Consider the following 24,245-nt stretch of genomic DNA (forward strand, 5'->3'; position numbering starts at 1 on the left):
AAGAGTGCCTTGCAGTGAGGTAGCGGCACAGCGACACCTTGCGGAGCAGAGGTGCGGAAGTCGTACTGGATTTACAACCCGTCTGAAACATGATTTATTATTTGAACAAATATCGATATTCAAATTTTGAGTATCGATATTGAATTGGAAGACAAAGTATCGCGATATATCGCCGTATCGATATTTTTGCCCACCCCTAGCGGACAGGTGTCTTTTATACTGATAACGAGTTCAAACAGGTGCCATTAATACAGGTAACGAGTGGAGGGCAGAGGAGCCTCTTAAAGAAGAAGTTACAGGTCTGTGAGAGCCAGAAATCTTGCTTGTTTGTAGGTGACCAAATACTTATTTTACAGAGGAATTTACCAATTAATTCATTAAAAATCCTACAATGTGATTTCCTGGATTCTTTCCCCCATTCTGTCTCTCATAGTTGAAGTGTACCTATGATGAAAATTACAGGCCTCTCTCATCTTTTTAAGTGGGAGAACTTGCACAATTGGTGGCTGACTAAATACTGTTTTTTGCCCTACTGTATGTTGCATAAGTTATAACATCCAGCCTGTTTTAATGAATCAACCCACAATCACTGAAGTCAAATCAGTCTTTGTTGAGCAAGTCGGTAACACTATTTCTTACTTTCACCATAAATTTTTATTTATATGACTTTGGTCTATAGCTGTAAAAGGCCTCGGCCTTAAAACCGGTTCCCGCTGTGACGTCACGCACTCAGGGCTGGCTGGCTCAGTGGGGCAGCTCGAATGCCAACTTTGCGGTCGATTTTAACTCTCAAAAAAAAAAATTAATTCCCATTTATGCAGCATACAACAGTCAAGGATGGAGATACTATCCACTCGGGAATGTATTTAACAATAAAGGTTTTGCGTATATCCTTTAAAGTAAAGTTACGTGTATATAAGGCTTGTTTTAATTTAAAAGCCAGAAAATAACTTGTTGCAGCCACTTTTTTTTAATCTGTTTTAGATGATGGTGACATTCTCGATATGCATGCTGCAAAGACCGTGTTGTGCTCACTGGACTCTGTTTATCATTCCGTGTTACACTTTATAACTAAGGCTGGGTTTCCACTCACCACTGCAACTTATACAGTTTATCTGGTTGGCCTCCATTATCAATACGCAGACAGCTTCATTGGCTCATTTTCATTTATAAAGTAGTGATTGGTTTGTTCCCATCTTACTTATTTTTTCACAGACGACTCATATCCTTGACTTGCAAGTGATGTCAAAGCAAAATAGAAACCCAGATGTCGGCCATGTTGGTGGAAAAAAAAACGCGGGGTCAAGCAACATTCCATACAAAACATAGTCACGCATGCCGTGCGCAACTCTCTTTGTTTTTCCACTGCTTTCAGCGTTCTTTTAGCTATGCCATATCTTTGTGCTGTATATGGCTGTGATCACAACAGTACTCGTGACCATGACACGTTCCGATTTTTTTGAATTCCATCCGTGATTCAGAAAGAGGGCACGGAAACTCTGAGGCTTAGTACGGAGAGGAGACGAGCACGGCTGAACAACATCGGCAGGGCTGATCTAACAGAGGCTACAACCAAAACAGCTCATGTTTGCAGTGATCATTTTATCTCAGGTGAGATTCAAAAGCTTTCTCGATAATATCATGGAAGAATTTTATTTCTTGTTAGAATTTTGCTATAAAATGAGCGTTCTCTTGTCGTGGTTCACTCGGTCGTTGTTATAATTTTAACACGTGTATTACCATTTCGCTTCTAGGAGCGCTAGCAAAATTATATGATAGAAACAATCCAGACTGGGCGCCCACTCAGAAAACGGGCTACGTTTCGTCCAAGGTTGGACTTGATTCTTTGGCAGCCGAACCAGATAGAATGCGATATCTGGGTACTTGATGGTCAGTAGAAGCATTTAATCTTCACAAAAGTCTGACTTTTTTAAATAATATGGATCAAAACCACACATACAGTGGTGATTGAAAGTTTGTGAACCCTTTAGAATTTTCTATATTACTGCATAAATATGACCTAAAACATCATCAGATTTTCACACAAGTCCTAAAAGTAGATAAAGAGAACCCAGTTAAACAAATGAGACAAAAATATTACACTTGGTCATTTATTTATTGAGGAAAATGATCCAATATTACATATCTGTGAGTGGCAAAAGTATGTGAACCTCTAGGATTGGCAGTTAATTTGAAGGTGAAATTAGAGTCAGGTGTTTTCAATCAGTGGGATGACACTGGGATGGGGTGTGAGTGGGCACCCTGTTTTATTTAAAGAACAGAGATCTATCAAAGTCTGATCTTCACAACACATGTTTGTGGAAGTGTATCATGGCACGAACAAAGGAGATTTCTGAGGACCTCAGAAAAAGCGTTGTTGATGCTCATCAGGCTGGAAAAGGTTACAAAACCATCTCTAAAGAGTTTGGACTCCACCAATCCACAGTCAGACAGATTGTGTACAAATGGAGGAAATTCAAGACCATTGTTATCCTACCCAGGAGTGGTCGACCAACAAAGATCACTCCAAGAGCAAGGCGTGTAATAGTCAGTGAGGTCACAAAGGACCCCAGGGTAACTTCTAAGCAACTGAAGGCCTCTCTCACATTGGCAAATGTTAATATTCATGAGTCCATCATCAGGAGAACACTGAACAACAGGTGTGCGCATGGCAGGGTTGCAAGGAGAAAGCCACTGCTCTCCAAAAAGAACACTGCTGCTCGTCTGCAGTTTGCTAAAGATCACGTGGACAAGCCAGAAGGCTATTGGAAAAATGTTTTGTGGATGAATGAGACCAAAATAGAACTTTTTGGTTTAAACGAGAAGTGTTACATTTGGAGAAAGGAAAAGACTGCATTCCAGCATAAGAACCTTATCCCATCTGTGAAACATGGTGGTGGTAGTATCATGGTTTGGGCCTGTTTTGCTGCATCTGGGCCAGGACGGCTTGCCATCATTGATGGAACAATGAATTCTGAATTATACCAGCGAATTCTAAAGGAAAATGTCAGGACATCTGTCCATGAACTGAATCTCAAGAGAAGGTGGGTCATGCAGCAAGACAACGACCCTCAGCACACAAGTCGTTCTACCAAAGAATGGTTAAAGAAGAATAAAGTTAATGTTCTGGAATGGCCAAGTCAAAGTCCTGACCTTAATCCAATCGAAATGTTGTGGAAGGACCTGAAGCAAGCAGTTCATGTGAGGAAACCCACCAACATCCCAGAGTTGAAGCTGTTCTGTATGGAGGAATGGGCTAAAATTCCTCCAAGCCGGTGTGCAGGACTGATCAACAGTTACCGGAAACGTTTAGTTGCAGTTATTGCTGCACAAGGGGGTCACACCAGATGCTGAAAGCAAAGGTTCACATACTTTTGCCACTCACAGATATGTAACATTGGATCATTTTCCTCAATAAATAAATAACCAAGTATAATATTTTTGTCTCATTTGTTTAACTGGGTTCTCTTTGTCTACTTTTAGGACTTGTGTGAAAACCTGATGATGTTTTAGGTCATATTTATGCAGCAATATAGAAAATTCTCAAGGGTTCATAAACTTTCAAGCACCGCTGTCTTCTCTTTGTATCGAATCTTCGCTCGATCGTTCAAATCGTAGTAATACTGAGAAAATTCAGCATTGTTTACAGACACGCTTTCAGCGGCTGTCATCCTAGTTGCTTTGTAGATCCACCATCATGGCAAACGCTCATGACGTAGCACATTTTGATCACGTGGTTGCAAGTCATCAAAAGATATAACCTCAGGTCTAATAATATTCTTTTTAATGTACTAACTGTGAAATTTGAATTTGGTAAAATAGCTTTTCGGTTCAATGCCCCTTCATCCTGGAATGCACTTCAGAAACAGTTAAAACTTGACGTACTCATTCCACATTCTTATTTTAAACTTAGTATTGCAAACACTCTAAATTATTACTGTGAATGCTTTTAGATTGCCATTGTAATATTTTCCTTATTCTGTTTACTTCCTTTTTACGTTGTATTGTGTTTATTTATGTTGGTATGTTTCATATTCGAGCTAGGTGCTGCCCTTTCTTGGCCAGGGCTCACTTGGAAAAGAGACTTCCGTCTCAATGTGATTTACCCTGGTTAAATAAAGGATAAATAAATAAAATAAATAAATTATGACCACTGAAGCTGAAGTGAATAACATTGATTATTTAATTACAGTGACATCTGTTAAGGAGTGGGATATATTAGGCAGCAAGAGAACACTCAGTTCTTGAAGTTGATGTATTGGAAGCAGGAAAAATGGGCAAGCATAAGGATCTGAGACCGCGAGTTGGCCTAGTGGTTAGCGTGTCCGCCTCTCAACCGGGAGATCACGAGTTCTACTCGTGGTTGGGTCATATCAAAGGCCATCATAAAAAGGTACCTACCTACTGTCTGGCAATACAGATGTGAGTGGGGAAGTCAAACTCTCGCGGTTACCAGAGGACCCGCCCCCCACTGTAACCCTAGCTGTATAGGCGAGAGGCTGAGGGCTATCGAAACGGAGATTGGCGCTGCACCCATACGCCTTAAAGAGTTGGTTAGTACTGGGACAGGAGACTGCCTGGGAAGACCAGATTCTGGTGTGAGAGGGACTTTGAAAGGATCTGAGCATCTCCAAAATGGCACATCATGTGAGGTGTTCCCAGTATGCAGTGGTTAGTACCTACCAAAAGTGGTCCAAGGAAGGACAACCGGTGAACCAGCAACAGGGTCATGGGTGTCGAAGGCTCACTGATTCACATGGGGCATGAAGGCTGGTCCATATGGTCCAATCCCACAGAAGAGCTACGTACTGTCGCACAAACTGCTGAAAAAGTTAAAGAGAACTGAAGTCATTTTTGAACTTGCTTTATTTCTTAACTAACGTGTTATTCAATTATGTTTTTGGTTTTAGTAACCTTATACCGTGAGTAGTATTGGCAATGAAATATTATACTTATCGGCCTATTCGGTTTTTAGCCACGTTGAATTTAGTTTGTTTGGTCCACGGCAGGCGTCGCTTATCCGCGCGATCTTCACGAGACTTGTGCGAGACTTCGAAATGTCAAGTGTCAGCGCCGCCATTTTGAAAACTGTTTTCCAAATGAAATATTGCACAAAAACGAGTTTAAATGACAATTACTGCCTACTTTTTTCAAACTTTCCTGATTGCTATCAAAGCAAACAAAACTTCCAGCTTGATTACATCAGCATTCGAAATTGGGCGCGAGCGTCTTTTGACAAGGTTGGCAGATGCTGGTCGCTTTGATTTCCGCTGTACATTTTACTTCCATCCTACGATGTCTCGCACAGGTCTCAACGAATCTCGTTTACGGCCGTTGCTTTGACATATGGACTGATATATTACAGAGCATATTTCAAACACTCATAACTTGCTATAGCAGCGACAAAATAGCGATCAAAAATCTCATTTCATCTCATTATCTGTAGCCTCTTTATCCTGTTCTGCAGGGTCGCAGGCAAGCTGGAGCCTATCCCAGCTGACTATGGGCGAAAGGCGGGGTACACCCTGGACAAGTCACCAGGTCATCACAGGGCTGACACATAGACACAGACAACCATTCACACTCACATTCACACCTACGGTCAATTTAGAGTCACCAGTTAACCTAACCTGCATGTCTTTGGACTGTGGGGGAAACCGGAGCACCCAGAGGAAACCCACGCGGACACGGGGAGAACATGCAAACTCCGCACAGAAAGACCCTCACCGGCCACGGGGCTCGAACCCGGACCTTCTTGCTGTGAGGCGACAGCGCTAACCACTACACCACCGTGCCGCTGCTATCAAAAATGCATTCTTATATTTAATAAGATAAATAGAATTTTGATAATAATAAAAAACTTGCCTTCAGTTCTCCTTTAATGCTGACACCTTTCTGTTTTAGCCAGTGTTAACTTTTTCAGCTGTTTGTGCCCTTGCCAAAGTCACTCAGATCCTTACACTTGCCCATTTTTCCTGCTTCCAACACATCAACTTCGAGAACTGACTGTTCTCTTGCTGCTTAATATATCCCACCGCTTACAAATTGCCACTGTAATGAGATAATCAATGTCATTCACTTTACCAGTCAGTGGTTTTAATGTTATATGGAAAATAAGTCGGAATAGGAAAATAGGAAAGAGGAACGCTTTGGGACATGCTGTCATTGGAAAATAATCCACTTGAGGATCGTAATGAATTGCTCATGATTTGAAATAATCTGACAGTAATATTAATAAGTAGACTACTTCCTGTTCTGGCTTTGTGCGAGTACATGGCCTGCAACACAATAATATTCATTTACAACCCCGATTCCAAAAAAGTTGGGACAAAGTACAAATTGTAAATAAAAATGGAATGCAATGATGTGGAAGTTTCAAAATTCCATATTTTATTCAGAATAGAACATAGATGACATATCAAATGTTTAAACTGAGAAAATGTATCATTTAAAAAGAAAAATTAGGTGATTTTAAATTTCATGACAACAACACATCTCAAAAAAGTTGGGACAAGCCCATGTTTACCACTGTGAGACATCCCCTTTTCTCTTTACAACAGTCTGTAAACGTCTGGGGACTGAGGAGACAAGTTGCTCAAGTTTAGGGATAGGAATGTTAACCCATTCTTGTCTAATGTAGGATTCTAGTTGCTCAACTGTCTTAGGTCTTTTTTGTCGTATCTTCTGCTTTATGATGCGCCAAATGTTTTCTATGGGTGAAAGATCTGGACTGCAAGCTGGCCAGTTCAGTACCCGGACCCTTCTTCTACGCAGCCATGATGCTGTAATTGATGCAGTATGTGGTTTGGCATTGTCATGTTGGAAAATGCAAGGTCTTCCCTGAAAGAGACGTCATCTGGATGGGAGCATATGTTGCTCTAGAACCTGGATATACCTTTCAGCATTGATGGTGTCTTTCCAGATGTGTAAGCTGCCCATGCCACACGCACTAATGCAACCCCATACCATTAGAGATGCAGGCTTCTGAACTGAGCGCTGATAACAACTTGGGTCGTCCTTCTCCTCTTTAGTCCGAATGACACGGCGTCCCTGATTTCCATAAAGAACTTCAAATTTTGATTCGTCTGACCACAGAACAGTTTTCCACTTTGCCACAGTCCATTTTAAATGAGCCTTGGCCCAGAGAAGACGTCTGCGCTTCTGGATCATGTTTAGATACGGCTTCTTCTTTGAACTATAGAGTTTTAGCTGGCAACGGCGGATGGCACGGTGAACTGTGTTCACAGATAATGTTCTCTGGAAATATTCCTGAGCCCATTTTGTGATTTCCAATACAGAAGCATGCCTGTATGTGATGCAGTGCCGTCTAAGGGCCCGAAGATCACGGGCACCCAGTATGGTTTTCTGGCCTTGACCCTTACGCACAGAGATTCTTCCAGATTCTCTGAATCTTTTGATGATATTATGCACTGTAGATGATGATATGTTCAAATTCTTTGCAATTTTACACTGTCGAACTCCTTTCTGATATTGCTCCACTATTTGTCGGTGCAGAATTAGGGGGATTGGTGATCCTCTTCCCATCTTTACTTCTGAGAGCCGCTGCCACTCCAAGATGCTCTTTTTATACCCAGTCATGTTAATGACCTATTGCCAATTGACCTAATGAGTTGCAATTTGGTCCTCCAGCTGTTCCTTTTTTGTACCTTTAACTTTTCCAGCCTCTTATTGCCCCTGTCCCAACTTTTTTGAGATGTGTTGCTGTCATGAAATTTCAAATGAGCCAATATTTGGCATGAAATTTCAAAATGTCTCACTTTCGACATTTGATATGTTGTCTATGTTCTATTGTGAATACAATGTCAGTTTTTGAGATTTGTAAATTATTGCATTCCGTTTTTATTTACAATTTGTACTTTGTCCCAACTTTTTTGGAATCGGGGTTGTACATACAAAATACACACACACTTTCTTTGTGTTTAATGTTCAGCTAATAATAACAAGAATGAGTCTGAAATATACTCTGGCTAAAACAAACACACACACACACACACATAATATATATATATATATATATACACACACATACACCATTTTATATATATCATTATACTTGATAGCAGTTTATAATTTAGTGTTAGATGACCATTTTAAAATCATTTTTTTCCTTCTTCAAACAATATGCAAGTAGAATCCCGTAATTAAATCATCAACAATCGTCATTGAGCATCAAAATAAGTCATGGTATAAGTCATGCACTCGAGTCAGGATAATATAGCGTCAAGTCATCATGTTGATCATTTCGTATGTGGACACTGTTCGAAATAACGTGACAGCTCCACATGCGTCAAATAAATAAATGATTCGATAGATAAATAAAGAAATATTCAGCCCACCCAATCTGCTGCATATTTACTGCCGTTTCGCAGCTCAAACTTCAGTCTCAGGCTTTTGTATTGTGGGCCCAGAAAGAGAATACTACATGGCATTTAATACATTTCATGCAAAGCACAGTGACCAGTATATTAAAGCTGGTGTGCATTAATCATTAGGCAAATATGTATCGTACTGTAGCTTTGAATATCACAGGTGTGGCCTGGGTGAGGGTGTCGTGATGCATCAACTACACCAATGAACCTGAAGCGATGAAAATGAATCCAACCATTGTCTTTTAAAACACCTGCTTATGGTCACTTTAGGACACGCAGCAGTACGCAACGCTGACTAAACAAAGAGGATCTGAGGCCAGGTTTGGTCAAAACTGTGTACAAGTCGTGGGGAAGAAGAAGAAGAAGAAGAAGAAGAAGAAGAAGAAGAGGAAATAATCCTGGAAAGCAAAGATGCTTTCAGTAGTCGGGAAATGAGGACAGAGCCGAAAGGACGAGCGATTCTACAGACCTTTCTCTGGTTAAGATGTGGAATCTAAATCCTCTGTTTGTTTGTTTTTAAACATACATATGATTATTAAAAAAGCAGAGTCAGCCTTTGTGTTCAGACCGACTCGGTAATTGCTGATGCACATCCATGAGCATCAGGAAACTTTCTTCACCAAAAAAAAGGGGGGAAATGATGAAAACCAAGCTGAGGAGGAGTGCGAGAGCTTTCTGTAATATTTATTGTTTGAAAGCTGAAACATCTTCTGAACATGTCATTTGCATAGCATTTCAAAATGCAAACAAATGAATTCAACGTATTTGGTGTGACCAGGCTTTGCTTTTAATCGGCATCAGGCTGCTTAGGTAGGACTGTTATGTAGTTTGCAGACTATTTTCTTCTTGTATAGTCGATCGAGAGAGAGGGAGGACATTACACGGTGGTGTGAAGATATGAAGTTTATCTTCAAGTGGTGGAAATATTTTCATATTCAAGTTCATCTCATCTCATCTCATTACCTCTAGCCGCTTTATCCTGTTCTACAGGGTCGCAGGCAAGCTGGAGCCTATCCCAGCTGACTACGGGTGAAAGGCGGGGTACACCCTGGACAAGTCGCCAGGTCATCACAGGGCTGACACAGACAACCATTCACACTCACATTCACACCTACGGTCAATTTAGAGCCACCAGTTAACCTAACCTGCATGTCTTTGGACTGTGGGGGAAACCGGAGCACCCGGAGGAAACCCACGCGGACACGGGGAGAACATGCAAACTCCGCACAGAAAGGCCCTCGCCGGCCACGGGGCTCAAACCCGGACCTTCTTGCTGTGAGGCGACAGCGCTAACCACTACACCACCGTGCCGCCCCATACTCAAGTTAATCAAAATAATTTTAATTTTGAACCGGTTCACTATTTTGACAACGCACATCTAGTCAGCGGGAAAACACTGGGAGTGATGTCACTGGAGTGAAATATCGGGAATTATTATTATACATACAGGACAATCTTTCGATGGAATAACAACGTGTTCTATTCCCTTCTAGCAGGTTTCATAGCATGCAATAGTGTTAAAGTCCTTCCCGCACCATTCATGGCACATTTGGCGGCGCCGATCTCCTTTTCGTAGCCCTCAGTCTCTTGCCTATATTACATAGCTAGGGTTATAGTGGGGGGCTAGTCCTCTGGTAACCGCAAGGAGTTTGACTCCCCACTCGCATCCGTATTGCAGCGTGCCTTGCCAGATAGCAGTAGGCACCATTTTTATAATGGTCTTTGGTATGACCCGACCATGAGTAGAACTCGCCATCTCCTGATCGAAAGGTGGACACGCTAACCACTAGGCCACTCGCTGGTTACTGTTAGCATATCGCTTATCCTACGTGTATTACATCACTCTACCTAATGGAGAATGAGCGTTGAATATGGTTTCCGATATTGCATGGTTGTCAAGGCAATATGACGTCGCATATCGGACACGTAAAACTTCCACGCTAGCGAGCGACTGTGACAAACACGGTTACCAGGTTCACTTCGTTAAATACAGAAGATTTTGAGAGAATTTTGAAAAAGGAAGACACTCAAAAGGAATCTCATCTCATTATCTCTAGCCGCTTTATCCTGTTCTACAGGGTCGCAGGCAAGCTGGAGCCTATCCCAGCTGACTACGGGCGAAAGGCGGGGTACACCCTGGACAAGTTGCCAGGTCATCACAGGGGTGACACATAGACACAGACAACCATTCACACTCACATTCACACCTACGGTCAATTTAGAGTCACCAGTTAACCTAACCTGCATGTCTTTGGACTGTCGGGGAAACCGGAGCACCCGGAGGAAACCCACGCGGACACGGGGAGAACATGCAAACTCCACACAGAAAGGCCCTCGCCAGCCACGGGGCTCGAACCCGGACCTTCTTGCTGTGAGGCGACAGCGCTAACCACTACACCACCATGCCGCCCACTCAAAAGGAATGTATAATAATAATAATAATAATGGCTTTTTCATGGTATATCAGATATATTCCATTCAGATACCTGTCTTTGACTCGTTCAGTATCATGCTAGCTGAATGGAATATATCCGATATACCACTCAACGCCAGCCAGTATTATTGAAATACGTCGCTCAGATCCACGATGTATTTCGTATGGAAAAATTTGACTTTTTCAACACGAGAAGATAAACTTCATATCTTCAAGCCAACATGTGATTTTCTTTTTATTATATCGACACATTCACAAACAAAAAGTACCCAAACTTATCGAAACAACTCATCGATTTCCTCATGAATGACATGTAGAGATTTATGTCACGGTTTTGGATCTCCATGTCTTGGAGGGAGCTCGGATGAAAAATACGAGTGGCGTATTTCTCAGTCAATAAATAAATAAATAAATTACACATCCTCTATCACCTGCTATGTGGTGCGGTTAGACGTCTCCACCGATCACTACAGACAAACAGACTCACTTTAATTAACGTTCACTAAATTGCTTCATTCATGCTATGGATTCGTGCACAGCCTTGAAGAGACTCCTGGAGGCTCAGCTCTCCTAAGTGCACTTGAATATTGATGGAGAACCTTCTTCAGGCCTCTGCTTCGCTCTATTGTGTCCTCTAATGTGTTCTTTCTTGCGAGGGAGTTACATTTCGAGGTGAATCAGTGCTCTCTGTGGTTACTCGCGTCACTCCGTCATTGTTAATCGTGTGTATTATTAACTAGCAAGATCATACTGAATCATCTGTCTTATTGGTCGTTCAAAGTTTCAATGACCGCGTCACCGGTTTGACTGGACGCGTCTCGTGCTTTCTCTTGCGGGTGGAATTCTGCTCGTTGCTCAGTGTATGTAAACATAAGAAACGATAACGTGGTCTCAGTGAGAATGTCACTTATTGTGGGCTGTTTGAACAGATGGCAGTAAATCAAGTTATTTGAAAGGCGGTGGGTTGCAGCGAAGACACTGGCATTCATCATGGGTATCATTGCCAGAAAGAAAACCGAGTTATTTATGAGCGCCCACGCAGATACCCATCATCGACAGAGAGAAAGAGATTTACCAGAATCTCTCCTGGATGAGAAAACTCTTCAGGAAATTGAGGTTCATCGTTATTCTCATTATGGGCTCTATGCAACGTTACTCTTCTTACTATTAGTGCACTCTCTAATTTAAGGGCGTCGATGGAATGAGCCGGACGTCACCCTGAAACATGAAGCGACCTCTGCGGAGAAATCCTTTTCTCTGTGCAACACGAAATGCATAATAATCAAGCATATTCAGCGATGATAAATAATAAAAGCTCTCTATTCTGCACCTCAGCCATGAAAGCTTGCTGAACATTACTGGCTTTCATCCACACCGTTCTGTTTGTTGTTCAGCTTCTCTCATCTTTGTCAATACGAGCTATGATCTCCCATTAGCATGCGTCCAGCATGGGGAAATGGATAAAGGTTGCTTACTGTTGTCACGGCAACCAAATAAATGGCACCCGGGGCCCAAACAATGGCCCGAGAGCCTTTTTCTCTCTTGGCCACATCTGCCACTCTGTATTCACACTTACGGGATGTTCTGCTGATTATTTTTCTGTGCTTGTAAGCCCCTTCAAAAATGGACAGGCGGCGAAAAATGGGTTCGCGCTGGATAGAAGCCAACTTCTGTTTCAGTGCACTGAACGACTGATTAATTCAGAGCTTGGTACTGAAGGTAATGAGCGTTTTGGCCTGGGACTCTTTCCGGAACAAAGCAGAAAGCGCTAAATAGTGCAGTTTTTTTTTTCTGTTTACAGGTTTGAGTTGGTTTGTGTACCGAGCGTACTAAAGGCACGCTCTTTCGTCCCATTGTATGCATGCACGGCAATAAAACCTGACTTGACTTGATGTTTCCTTTTTGCGGGAGGACTTGTTTTTACACACACAAGCCCTGGGATTATCTGTTACAGCCCCACCATAACTCAGTATAGAAGTTATAAATGACTGTGGTACTGGGCAACCACATGCTGAGAAGACAGAAAGGGAGGGAGGGGAATAATGCCGGCATGCAAACATTGTGGCTTGTGGCAACATTTTCACCTCAGATTAACTGAGTGCGCCATAGACGAAGGAAAAAAAAAAAAACAATCCTGGTTTTATTACAGTGCTCATATTGAAGTCACTGTTTATCATTCCAGCTGAATGGTAATAATAAATATTGTGGAAAAAAAAATCTGGCTGAGCCATGACGAGTGCTTTCAGCTCCCTAAACAGATGTCCCTATTCACAAAAAGTTATACGCGGTAGAACGGACAAATGGATCAGGTGTCTGTGCGTTATCTGCACCTTTTCATGTGTAAATGAAGGATCGTGAATGTGACTTTTCCAGCAACAGGTTTTTGATGTCAGTATATATATGAGATGAGTGTACTGCCCCCGCTGAACCACAGGAACAATGGCCTGTGGCCATGGTCAATTCGGAGGGAATGGCTCAAGCCTTTGTCCTTGTCCTACTCAGCTGGCCAGCAGCTTAGAGAGAGAGAGAGAGAGAGAGAGAGAGAGAGAGAGAGAGAGAGGGGTTGTTTGAAAGGCGAGACAAAAAGATATTTAAGAGTTGTACCAAATCGCATCCATCCATCCATCCATCCACTGAGTATAGCAGGCAGGCGAAGAATCAAGGAACACAAGAACAAGCCACCTGCTTCCTTCTCTTCAACACATTCAAAGTCAGAAACCTATGACTACTGACTAAACCAAGGACTACAAAAGCCGAAGAGGTTCAAAATAATGGCTTGTACACAATGGATATAAAAAGTGTACACACCCCGTTTAAATGAGACCATGATAAATAATTTCAAAACTTTCCCCACTTTAAGCTGGTCGCATAAGTGTGCACACCCTTAAATGAATACTTTCTTGAAGCACCTTTTGATTTAATTACAGCATTCAGTCTTCTGGGTCGGAGTCTATCAGCCTGCCACATCTAGACTTGGCAATATTTGCCCACTCTTCCTTGCAAAAGCGTTCCAAATCTGTCAGATTGCCAGGGCGTCTCTTGTGCACAGCCTTCTTCAGGTCACCCTACAGATTTTCAATTGGATTTAGGTCTGGGCTCTGGCTGGGCCGTTCCAAAACTTCTTTGGGGTCATTGTCATGCTGAAAGATGAAATTCCTCTTCATGTTCAGCTTTCTAGCAGACACCTGAAGGTTTTTGGGCCAAAATTGACTGGTATTTAGAACTGCTCATAATTCCCTCCACCTTGACTAAAGCCCCTGTTCCAGCTGAAGAAAAACAACCCCAAAACATGATGCTGCCGCCACCATGCTTCACCGTGGGTATGGTGTTCTTTTGGTGATGCGCAGTGTTGTTTTTGGACCAAACATTCCTTTTGGAATTGTGGCCAAAAAGTTCAACCTTGGTTTCATCAGACCAGAACACATTTTCCCCACATGCTTTTGGGAGAGTTGATGTAATTTTTTTGCAAAATTTAGCCGGGCCTGGATGTCTTTCTTTGTAAGAAAAGGCTTCTGTCTTGCAACCCGACCCCATAGTCCAGACATATGGAGAATACGGGAGATTGTTGTCACATGTAGTACACAACCAGTACTTGCCAGAAATTCCTGCAGCTCCTTCAGTGTTGCTGTAGACCTCTCGGCAGCCTCCCTGACCAGTGTTCGTCTCATCTTTTCATCAATTTTGGAGGGACGTCCAGTTCTCGGTAATGACACTGTTGTCCCATATTTTCTCCACTTCTTGATGATGGTCTTCACTGTGCTCCATGGTATATCTAATGCTGTGGAAATGTTTTTGCACCCTTCTCCTGACTGATACCTTTCAACAGTGAGATCCCTTTGATGCTTTGTAAGCTCTCTGTGAACCCTGGCTTTTGCTGCAGGATGCAACTGAGTGAATGTCTGAACTTTATTTGGGGTTAATCAGAGTCATTTTGACTGATGGCAGGTGTGAACCCCAAAAGACTGAATGCTGTAATTAAATCAAAAGGTGCTTCAACAAAGTATTAGTTTAAGGGTGTGCACACTTATGCAACCAGCTTATTGTACATTTTTTATTTTTTCCACCCCCAACAGATTTGTTTGTTTTTCAATTGAATTGTACAGGTTATAGGTCACATTAAAGGTGGGAAAAGTTTTGAAATTATTTATCGTGGTCTCATTTTTTTTACATCAGAAAAACCGATCATTTTAACGGGGTGTGTATACTTTTTATAGCCACTGTGTGTATATATATATATATAGTGGAACTTTATATAGAAATGCGGCATGCGTTTACAAAATAAGTACAGAGGAGTTAAGTACTTCTTTAACAAAAAAGTTTCTGCTCTTTAATCATCATTCAATTTGTCATGTGATGTCTCACAAGGTTCATGAACTCCTTAAGCAAACATGAGTCACCTTAAATACAATCCGTCAAAACCTTGTCTCCCTCCTCCACAATGAAGCTTCGATGCTGGTATAACCCAACCTGGCTCTTAATCCGTCTCTGACCACAAACAGGTTCGAAGATCTCGTTTTGTCACCACACGTTTGTGCGACTTAACCTCGTGCTTTTGACTTCAGACGTGCCTAGTCATGCACAGCCGAGGCCAGCTTTGCACGGAGGGTGTCCACCCTCTGCTGTCTATATTGATCCAACAAATTTGCCACAAATCATTTCACAAATGCCCAGCGGGGGGCTATAGAAGCCGGTGGAAGTGCCCCATTCAGCCCGCCTGTGCCCCTGTGGAGAGGCAGACCCAGTGCCTGGTTCATTTCAGTGGATTGACAGCCTCTGATCATTCGGCCATCTGTGGGGTGGGTTGGGGTGGGTCGGGAGGGGTGGGCTGCACTTATAAGCTCTTTATGCTCTTTCAGGAGTAAGAAAAAAATTTGAAAGCAATCCAGAAATCAAAGAATAAATGCTGGCAGGTGCTTCGGGTTCAACAACGGCACCTCCTAAGTCAAAGGAGGCTTCTTAAATAGTACTATAATACCAGGGCCTTTTCCTTCTGCTTTCATATTAATTTACAGTGCTGTAAATCTACATTTCCTAAAATCGTCCCAAAATTATTTTTTGTTTTCTGAACCACATACATGTAAAACCAAACATAGTACTGTATATCGTATCTTCATATTAATTATCAATATAAATACGCAGGTGATTATAGAAAATCGTGCATGCTGATTGGTCGAGAGAGTCAGACTATTTCTCGATAATCGCCTCGAGCGACTCAGCAAAATGGCGGCCGATCGCTTCGTCACCGTAAGTGAGGAAGAATTACAAATGATGAAAGAAAATGCTGTTCCTAAAAGCACTAAAGATGCTATAAAGTTTGGTCTAAAACTTTTCAAAATTAAGGAGGAATTGTGATTTATTTTATTTCAAAACAAAGCATTTTATGCGAGTTGTCATCGATAAGTGACAAGACTGTGTGCGCCTTTATTACATTTACTTACCACTCTGGAGGTTCAAAATAAAATTTTTGTAATACACTTTTTTAAAAAATAATCACCTGTGCATTTATACTAAAGCAATTATCCGCCTCAGGCTCAGTGAATAATAACCTCAACTTTATCTCAGTTATTATTGAAATAATATTGGCTGGCTTTTTTTCTCGTCTTCGACTCGTTCAGTATCCTGCTAGCTGAATGGAATCTATCTGATATACCATGAAAAAGCCATTATTATTATTATTATTATTATTATTATTATTATTATTAATACACACTCTTCCAGTTTTTCGATGTCTGTTGGTATGTTTTTCTCTTGCAAATATGCGTGAGGGATATCTAATGATGTTTTGGTCACCTTTTAGATGTTCAACAAGTCTTTCTCTTTCCTGGCGAACAAAGAAATGCTTCTGCGCATGCGCAGCAGAAAACCCTCTCATTGAATATTTGTATCAGCTCCGATGTGTGACGTCACGTTGCCTTGACAACCATGCAATATCGTAAACCATATTCAATGCTCGTTCTCCACTGGGTAGTGACGTAATACACATAGGATAAGTGATATGCTAACAATATTGCATGCTATCAAACCAAAAGAATGAAACTCATGAGAAGGGAATAGAACACATTTTTATTCCATTGAAAAAGTGTCCTATATGTACAACCCCGATTCCAAAAAAGTTGGGACAAAGTACAAATTGTAAATAAAAACGGAATGCAATGATGTGGAAGTTTCAAAATTCCATATTTTATTCAGAATAGAACATAGATGACATATCAAATGTTTAAACTAAGAAAATGTATCATTTAAAGAGAAAAATTAGGTGATTTTAAATTTCATGACAACAACACATCTCAAAAAAGTTGGGACAAGGCCATGTTTACCACTGTGAGACATCCCCTTTTCTCTTTACAACAGTCTGTAAACGTCTGGGGACTGAGGAGACAAGTTGCTCAAGTTTAGGGATAGGAATGTTAACCCATTCTTGTCTAATGTAGGATTCTAGTTGCTCAACTGTCTTTTTTGTTGTATCTTCCGTTTTATGATGCGCCAAATGTTTTCTATGGGTGAAAGATCTGGACTGCAGGCTGGCCAGTTCAGTACCCGGACCCTTCTTCTACGCAGCCATGATGCTGTAATTGATGCAGTATGTGGTTTGGCCTTGTCATGTTGGAAAATGCAAGGTCTTCCCTGAAAGAGACGTCGTCTGGATGGGAGCATATGTTGCTCTAGAACCTGGATATACCTTTCAGCATTGATGGCGTCTTTCCAGATGTGTAAGCTGCCCATGCCACACGCACTAATGCAACCCCATACCATCAGAGATGCAGGCTTCTGAACTGAGCGCTGACAACAACTTGGGTCGTCCTTCTCCTCTTTAGTCCGAATGACACGGCGTCCCTGATTTCCATAAAGAACTTCAAATTTTGATTCATCTGACCACAGAACAGTTTTCCACTTTGCCACAGTCCATTTTAAATGAGCCTTGGCCCAGAGAAGACGTCTGCGCTTCTGGATCATGTTTAGATACGGCTTCTTCTTTGAACTATAGAGTTTTAGCTGGCAACGGCGGATGGCACGGTGAATTGTGTTCACAGATAATGTTCTCTGGAAATATTCCTGAGCCCATTTTGTGATTTCCAATACAGAAGCATGCCTGTATGTGATGCAGTGCCGTCTAAGGGCCCGAAGATCACGGGCACCCAGTATGGTTTTCCGCCCTTGACCCTTACGCACAGAGATTCTTCCAGATTCTCTGAATCTTTTGATGATATTATGCACTGTAGATGATGATATGTTCAAACTCTTTGCAATTTTACACTGTCGAACTCCTTTCTGATATTGCTCCACTATTTGTCGGCGCAGAATTAGGGGGATTGGTGATCCTCTTCTCATCTTTACTTCTGAGAGCCGCTGCCACTCCAAGATGCTCTTTTTATACCCAGTCATGTTAATGACCTATTGTCAATTGACCTAATGAGTTGCAATTTGGTCCTCCAGCTGTTCCTTTTTTGTACCTTTAACTTTTCCAGCCTCTTATTGCCCCTGTCCCAACTTTTTTGAGATGTGTTGCTGTCATGAAATTTCAAATGAGCCAATATTTGGCATGAAGTTTCAAAATGTCTCACTTTCGACATTTGATATGTTGTCTATGTTCTATTGTGAATACAATATCAGTTTTTGAGATTTGTAAATTATTGCATTCCGTTTTTATTTACAATTTGTACTTTGTCCCAACTTTTTTGGAATCGGGGTTGTAGAATAATTCCCGATATTCACTTCGCCTGAGACGAATAATTTGTTCAATAAGAAACTAAACCATATGGACTGAATGGATTTTAAGATCTTGTTACTCTCAGTTCAAATCATCCTGACACGATACCTGTAACATATTTGTAATTGTGAGCTGTAATGTTTATTACTAAAAAAAAACAAAAAAAACCAAAACCCTCCGATTCTGATTGGTTCTCATCATAAGGATTTGGTTGCATTGTCTAACAGGTGTAGCCTCCACTTGTTGAACAAACAACTGCAGCTGGGGATATTTGAGACCTGCGAATGTTGGAAGTGGAGCGCAGGGTCACAGATGCACCGCCAGAAGGAACGGACAAAAGCTTGGCCCATGTGCATCGGCACCTCTGGTGACTTTATTAATCATTAATCTTATGGCATCTGAGTTTACAGCTGTGTGTTGCGGGGAGGATTTTGCAGTCGCAATGTAAATGTACGAATATAGTAGGAAAAAACCCCACTACGAATCTGCAGATAATAATAATAATAATAATAATAATATTATAATAAAAGTGAAAGAAAGAGCATAAGACTGGTTGGAGATATATGGAAAATAATACAGATCCGGTACATTTTATAACTTAAGATGAAGTTTGTGTATTGAAAACCAAAGCTAAAATTTAGGTCTCTTTCTGAGGACCTAAACGAAAGCAGTGTAATTTTGCAGAATAACATAATTATTGACCACTGGCTTTCTCTGGCAGCAGAAACAGAGGCTTGGTGTGCTGCTGCAATGACCCTCGCCAATTTGGGTCATAAACTTGCTCCACCCTGAACCCACCCCTTGCCCTCCGTCCCCTTTTTAGTGCTCAATGCACTCAGGTGTTTGGGAGTGTGTGTGCGTGCATGCATGCATGCACGCACAAGTGAGCGCCCCTCTCTTTTACGGAAAGAAAATAAGACACAAACAAAAGCCCTTCATTAGGCACTCTTACATTCCCACTCGCACACAAGCAACTGCATGAGCAATGGAAATAAATACATACTTAGACATGGTAGACATCGTGGTGCTTTTTTTTTTTGGGGCCGTCATGGTGGTAACACTTCTCATAACCTCCATGATATGGTCAACTGCTATTATTTTAACTACTTGTTCAACCTCAGGATGCAATCAACAGAAACTGATACTTTAAAAGATATCTAAGGACAGATTAGGTCTCCATGTCTATGGATCGACCTTATACGTATACTTTTAATGCCAATGTCATTCGAGTAAAACATGATTTTTCATGCTTTTTCTGTCTAGCTAGTGAAAAGCTCCAGTTGAAGATACAACCCTAAATCAGAAAGAGTCGGGACAGTATGGAAAATGCAAATTAAAAAAAAAAGCAACGATTTTTAAACGTACTTTGACTTGTATTTCATTGTAGACTGTATGAACCCAAGATATTTCATGTTTTGTTGGTCAACTTCATTTCATTTGTTAATATACTGTACATCCATTCCTGCGTTTCAGTCCTGCAACACATTCCAAAAAAAAAAAGAAGTTCTGGGTCAATTTAATTCTAGTAAATGAGGTAAAACAATTAAATAACGATGTGATTTGAAACAGGGGATTGTAATCATGATTTGGTGCAAAATCAGGATCCAGGAAAGACCGAGTCTATGGGGAGCAAAGATGGGCCGAGGATCTCCAGTTTGTCAACAAATGCGTGAGAAAATTATTGAAATGTTTAAAAACAATGTTCCTCAGAGAAAGATACGAAAGGGTTTGGATACTTCACCCTGTACGGTGCGTTATATCATGAAACGATTCAAGGAATCTGGAAGAATTTTGGTGCATCAAAGGCAAGGGCTCAAGCCTAAGCTGAACACCTGTGATCTCTGATCCCTCACTGCATCAAGAACCATCATTCGTCTCTAGCTGATATAACCACATTGGCTCGGGATTACTTTGGCAAACCTTTGTCAAACACTACAATACAGAGTTACATCCACAAACGCCAGTTAAAACTTTACTATGCAAAAAGGAAGCCTTATGTTAACTGTCCAGAAGCACCGTCAACTTCTTTGGGTTTGGAGGCATCTGGGCTGGACCATCACATGGTGGAAACGTGTATTGTGGCAAGACAAAGGAGTATTCCAGATCTTTCCTGGAAGAAATGGACACAGTGTGCTCTGGACCAAAGATGATAAGGACCATCCTTTTTGACAATTCCAAAAGCCAGGGTGTGTCACGGTATGGGGTTGTGTCAGTGCCCTTGGTAAAGGTAACTTACACTTCTGTGATGGCAGCATTAATGCAGAAAAGCACATTGAGATTTTGGAGCAACATATGCTGCCTTCAAGATGACATCTTTTCCAGGGAGATTTCAACAAGACAATGCAAAACCGCATTCTGCACACATTACAAAGGCATGGCTGTGGAAGAAGAGGGTGCCTGTCCCCTCTGTCCCTGAGAGAGACTGTTTGGAGAATTTTTAAACTTTTCATTCCCTTTCACAGACAAATTTCACAGGCATTATGGCTACGTTCACGTTACAAGCCTCACTATTGAATTCAGATTTTTTTGCTCAGATCAGATTTGCCCATCTTGACGGTTTGCATTCGTAGTTGCATTCGTAGTTGTATCTAACTGTAACGTGAACGCATCGGCCCTCCAAAACCGTACGCGTGCCCACACTGATACAACCCCGATTCCAAAAAAGTTGGGACAAAGTACAAATTGTAAATAAAAACGGAATACAATGATGTGGAAGCTTCAAAATGCCATATTTTATTCAGAATAGAACATAGATGACATATCAAATGTTTAAACTGAGAAAATGTATCATTTAAAGAGAAAAATGAGGTGATTTTAAATTTCATGACAACACCACATCTCAAAAAAGTTGGGACAAGGCCATGTTTACCACTGTGAGACATCCCCTTTTCTCTTTACAACAGTCTGTAAACGTCTGGGGACTGAGGAGACAAGTTGCTCAAGTTGAGGGATAGGAATGTTAACCCATTCTTGTCTAATGTAGGATTCTAGTTGCTCAACTGTCTTAGGTCTTTTTTGTCATATCTTCCGTTTTATGATGCGCCAAATGTTTTCTATAGGTGAAAGATCTGGACTGCAGGCTGGCCAGTTCAGTACCCGGACCCTTCTTTTACGCAGCCATGATGCTGTAATTGATGCAGTATGTGGTTTGGCATTGTCATGTTGGAAAATGCAAGGTCTTCCCTGAAAGAGATGTCGTCTGGATGGGAGCATATGTTGCTCTAGAACCTGGATATACCTTTCAGCATTGATGGTGTCTTTCCAGATGTGTAAGCTGCCCATGCCACATGCACTAATGCAACCCCATACCATCAGAGATGCAGGCTTCTGAACTGAGCGCTGATGATAACTTGGGTCGTCCTTCTCCTCTTTAGTCCGAATGACACGGCGTCCCTGATTTCCATAAAGAACTTCAAATTTTGATTCGTCTGACCACAGAACAGTTTTCCACTTTGCCACAGTCCATTTTAAATGAGCCTTGGCCCAGAGAAGACGTCTGCGCTTCTGGATCATGTTTAGATGCGGCTTCTTCTTTGAACTATAGCGTTTTAGCTGGCAACGGCGGATGGCACGGTGAATTGTGTTCACAGATAATGTTCTCTGGAAATATTCCTGAGCCCATTTTGTGATTTCCAATACAGAAGCATGCCTGTATGTGATGCAGTGCCGTCTAAGGGCCCGAAGATCATGGGCACCCAGTATGGTTTTCCGGCCTTGACCCTTACGCACAGAGATTCTTCCAGATTCTCTATATCTTTTGATGATATTATGCACTGTAGATGATGATATGTTCAAACTCTGCAATTTTACACTGTCGAACTCCTTTCTGATATTGCTCCACTATTTGTCGGTGCAGAATTAGGGGGATTGGTGATCCTCTTCCCATCTTTACTTCTGAGAGCCGCTGCCACTCCAAGATGCTCTTTTTATACCCAGTCATGTTAATGACCTATTGCCAATTGACCTAATGAGTTGCAATTTGGTCCTCCAGCTGTTCCTTTTTTGTACCTTTAACTTTTCCAGCCTCTTATTGCCCCTGTCCCAACTTTTTTGAGATGTGTCGCTGTCATGAAATTTCAAATGAGCCAATATTTGGCATGAAATTTCAAAATGTCTCACTTTCGACATTTGATATGTTGTCTATATTCCATTGTGAATACAATATCAGTTTTTGAGATTTGTAAGTTATTGCATTCCGTTTTTATTTACAATTTGTACTTTGTCCCAACTTTTTTGGAATCGGGGTTGTACATTTTTGCATGAGTCATCTGCATCACCACCAACAATAAACATTTTTGAGACAACCCACGGTATTAAAACCAACAAAATGTACATGCTAGTAGCTAATGTATGCATCGCATTTTGCTCTGGAGGACAGCAAACGGCTCGCGCCAGCTCTATATGATCAAGTCGAGAAAAAGCCAGATGGTAGCTTTTTGCCATTTTCGCAGCTATTGTAGCTCTCCTCCATTGTTGTTTTGATGATGTTGCTACCAGTGCTGCTGATGAAGACGGTGCTCAGCAAATACGCATCAAAAAAAAGTCACATGAATTCCAATCTAACCGTTCTCATTCACATCACAAGGCTATGAATCGGATACGTATCCGAACTAGGATCATAAATTCTGATATCTCAGTCTCGATAAACCACAGTGTATGCTTATTGCTTTGCATTTGCCTTTAAATCATATAGGGGGACATTTTTTCTTTGGCATACCTCATCTCATCTCATTATCTCTAGCCGCTTTATCCTGTTCTACAGGGTCGCAGGCAAGCTGGAGCCTATCCCAGCTGACTACGGGCGAAAGGCGGGGTACACCCTGGACAAGTCGCCAGGTCATCACAGGGCTGACACATAGACACAGACAACCATTCACACTCTCATTCACACCTATGGTCAATTTAGAGTCACCAGTTAACCTAACCTGCATGTCTTTGGACTGTGGGGGAAACCGGAGCACCCGGAGGAAACCCACGCGGACACGGGGAGAACATGCAAACTCCACACAGAAAGGCCCTTGCCGGCCACGCGACTCGAACCCGGACCTTCTTGCTGTGACGCGACAGTGCTAACCACTACACCACCGTTTCTTTGGCATATAATGCACAAAAATAAATATTAAATGATCTGGTTTGGAAAAACTAGGCTCAGAATTTAGAAAAAAAAAATCTAGTTATTTAAAACAGTACTCTTTCTAGTAACATTATTTTTTTCGCGGTCTGATTTCCATCAAATCCTGTGCTCTGATTGGCTGGCAAGCGGGTTCGTATCCTACGGTATGGACCCCAGTTACAGACCTCTGGCGACTCGCTCGTTCACAACAACAACAAACATAGTAGCAATTTTTGTCAACATTTATTTTCACATTTCTCAGGAGAATAGCATTCATTTTACAGCATGGATAGCGATAATGACAGTGTTCACAGCGAAAGCAAGTTTTACTACCCTGAGGAAGAAGAAATAAAAGAAAACATTTCAGGAGAAAGCTAAAAACCTGTAACTGTTGCTAACGCCGAGGAAAAACATGGCTGAATCTTGAATGACTCAATTTTGTATAAATAGGGGACTACATAGGCGGCAAAATGTAGTTTTTTTTCCTGCCATGGAAGTGCACTTGTATACCGAGGAGGAAGCAATTTGCATTACAAACGTGAATGAGGATTCAAAATGGCGGCTCGGCTTGGTTTGCCTTTTCGGGTGTTCCCGTTTTCT

This window comes from Neoarius graeffei, chromosome 13 (genome assembly GCF_027579695.1).
Source record: "Neoarius graeffei isolate fNeoGra1 chromosome 13, fNeoGra1.pri, whole genome shotgun sequence".
Taxonomy (NCBI): Eukaryota; Metazoa; Chordata; class Actinopteri; order Siluriformes; family Ariidae; genus Neoarius; species Neoarius graeffei.